Raw genomic sequence first — 3,385 nt, forward strand, 5'->3', positions numbered from 1 at the left:
AGATACTCAACTGATCTGATCAAGAGCTCAAAGTCTAGGTAGTTGGATTTTGTATGGAGAAGTCAACTCCATACTTAATATGAGTCGACTTCGAGCACTGATCAATTCAGATAGGGAACATGCTTCTGAGTATCCTCAAAAAATTGAGCATGATACTCAGTATACTCACAAAATTGAGCATGCTCCATTATATTAAACTCATTTAAGTGAATATGCTGATTGTCTGTTAGGATTAGTCATGAACTCATAAGAGCTCGGTGTCGTAGATATTTAAGGCAACTTCCAAATATTGCCAGCTTATAACAAATCACAATCTAATGACGATGACGACTTCATCTCATAAGATCGCTTTAAAGTTTTCAAGCCTAATGATGATGATGATGATGATGATTTTTTTGTTAGTTCGCATATTTCAAAAGATATTTTTTTATTCTCCAATAAAGCTCACAAACTGTGTGTAGTTGTTCCTCACATTCTTCTCATTTATTACATTTTTATCTCAAATGATATATCAAGAAGGCAATTGAAATTTTCGATGCTGAATATAAAAAAAAATGCGATCACTTTCCAAAATCCGAAATTCCCGGAATAAATCACATATACATGCACACAAAATGGACATGAAGATAAATATTTTTTTGGAGAATTTTTGTGAGTTTCTTTAAAATTTTATGAACACACAAAAAAACTTGTTTCCATTCCCACTGATGCGATGAAGGAATCTCTTTCGACTACAATAAATTTATATTTTTTTAAATTTATTTTTTTTTTTTTTGAAAATGTAAAAATCCCACCGTTGTGGATCGTGTCTTGTGTTCTTTCTCTCATTTCTCTTTTCTCCATTTCACAAAAAAAAAGAAAGAAAAAAATTTGCGGCCTCACATGAAAGCAAATCAAATGAGAAGAATAAAGAAGGAAAAAGTTATAAAAGCAGGTAAGAAATTATCATAAAAATTTGTGCACATTCCAAACTTGTTGATAGTTCATATCTACTATATGTGACATCCTTGCATTGACTTTCCCCAAAAGTAACAAAAAAACAACACAGCAATTTGGCAATGATCGTCAGTGATCTTCACAATTATAGAATTTTGTGAGAAAATGAAATCAGCACACAGCACAGAAACACATGTAAATATTTAATTTTCCAATCGACACAACCACGTATTCCTCGGCTCAAGTCAAGTCAGATTTTTCACGAAAAATTAAATATTATTTCCAATCGCAAATAAAAATTGTATTCCACTCAAAGTTTTCAATGTTACTGCTGCTGCCGCATAGCTTTTGTAAAGCGGACTACACTCTGGGGTCGTTGAACCTCTTCTATACACTGTGTATAATTTTTTTTTTACTCTTACTGCTGCCTTCTTTTTTCATTCATGAAAGCCAGCAATGTGAAGAGAAATGAAGTAAAGAGCGAGAGAGAAAGAGGTGGAAGTTGGAGAATTCACATTCCAAAAAGTTTAATTTCTGGATTTTTTATTGTTGTTGTTATTGTTTGCTGCGACTTCACCTCGCTTAAATTCCAATCTCTAAAAACACTCACATACAGATATACTATGTATGGTATGGATATATGTATATATGAAATTCTGGCTAATATGTATGAATGAATGATTATAAAATATGTATTTGCATACGTTTGTGTGTGGATGTGATGACAGCTAAGGAATGCGTCTAAAACTTTGTGAAAATTAAGTGTCGCTGTACTTGGATCGACCACAAATCAAAATGACTCTCTCTTTTACTCTCTAAATTGTGTCGTCTATTAAGTATTTGACTTGTGAGGTTCAGACCAACAAAAAAAACGTAATTCCTTTGATTAGACTTTGTATGAAGAAACTGAATTGTTAATTTGAATTTGAAGTTAGTGTCACTAAGCTAATTTTACTGAAATTGAGTTTATCAAATTAATTGCGAATTGTAAGAAATTTTATGCAAATTTTTCCAACACAATGGTGATATTCATTTGAATGCTAGGCTGTTGTAAGGCATTCTGTATGTTTCAGGCATACTATTAAGAAAAAGATATAAATATATTGATTTCAATTAGCATTTTAGCCGCACAATATAGATGTTTTTTGAGACTACGATGTATAAGAGCGAGAGAGAATTGAAATGAAATGATTTGTTCATCTCAGCTTGATGTGTGCTTTTGTGGGACTCTTATAAATTTAGAATCGTTACATCATCATTTCAATTTTTTCTTGCTTTATTTCAGCGCGGTCGCCTTTTCCGATTTATTTGGCAAAAAAAGATTTTTCTTCTCTCTTGTTCCGAATCTACAATCTACGACGCACAATCATCATCATCATCATCATCATCATTCACGATCAGCATCATTGGAACCTTTAACTCTCGATCGTCCCTCGACTATGTATGATCGTCGCACTTCACTTTGACTTACACCAAAATTTTTCACATTTTTCTCTTCGTTTTACTTTCAGTGTCATCAAAAAATCAAGCACTTTACATATTTTGGATATTATTGACTACACATTACACTCTATTATATATGCTGCCTATAACTTATAGAAATGAAAAAAAAAACAGGCGATGAAGAAGAAGAAAAATAAAACAGCGCAGCAATTTAAAAGACCCGTCTTTTGCGTTTAAAATATTTGAAGCACTAATAAATTTTGAATTTTTTTTCGTACATTTTCTATTATCATCGAGAGTTCTTTTGAAATAATGTGTATACTGTATATATATATATATAAATATATAATATTATATATATATTTATTTCGATGAAAAGACGAGCTATCCGCCAGTTGTGTGTGGAATTGAAGTAGTTTTTTGTTGTACTGAAATTATTGAAAGAAACTGAGTGCCAAGAAGGCAAAAGAATACACACTGAAATTTAGTGTGTAAGTGAGAAAGAGAGAGAATGTGAATGAGAAAAAAAAAATGTACACAATAATATAGAATTGAATAAATTTGATATTTGCTGGCTGCTATTGCTTTTGTATTAGCTGTTTTCTGTGTGTTCTGCTATTGTATGTTTGGAGTACGTGTGTGAGATAGTAAAATAAAAGAAACAGAAGAAAATGTGGCGGGTGGAAGTGAGAGGGAGCGATCTTTACGAAGTTCAAACATATTTTAAGTAGGCATTTATACATTTTTTTTTAAAGTTCCCACACAACTACATACTTAACCTCTCTTTTAGTTTTCATTTCGGCAGTGCTGTTGCTTTTGCTGTCTTCTGATAACTCGACTCTATATATGCTGTTAAAAATGTATATTTTATTGTAGGAAAATTAAAAATTCCAATGTCTACAATCATCATAAATTGGCTCTTTAAATTTTTTTTTTCATTCCTCACTATCTTATGGCAGCAAACAACAGCGACACGTTTATGTGTCACATTTAATGCAAATTCAAA

The 3,385-nt window shown here is 31.7% G+C and overlaps 1 long non-coding RNA gene across 1 annotated transcript; it reads left to right on the plus strand.

Moving 5' to 3' along the window:
- Positions 1-1,800: 1,800 nt before the first annotated feature.
- Positions 1,801-2,993, plus strand: LOC139087281 (uncharacterized). The gene is made up of 3 exons (XR_011544113.1): positions 1,801-1,866; positions 2,222-2,377; positions 2,448-2,993. It is a non-coding gene; the product is annotated as an uncharacterized lncRNA (long non-coding RNA).
- The last annotated feature ends 392 nt before the right edge of the window (positions 2,994-3,385 follow it).

Source organism: Chironomus tepperi, unplaced genomic scaffold (assembly GCF_022539635.2).
Source record: "Chironomus tepperi strain 1889 unplaced genomic scaffold, CSIRO-AGI_Ctep_v1 contig_100, whole genome shotgun sequence".
Classification (NCBI taxonomy): Eukaryota; Metazoa; Arthropoda; class Insecta; order Diptera; family Chironomidae; genus Chironomus; species Chironomus tepperi.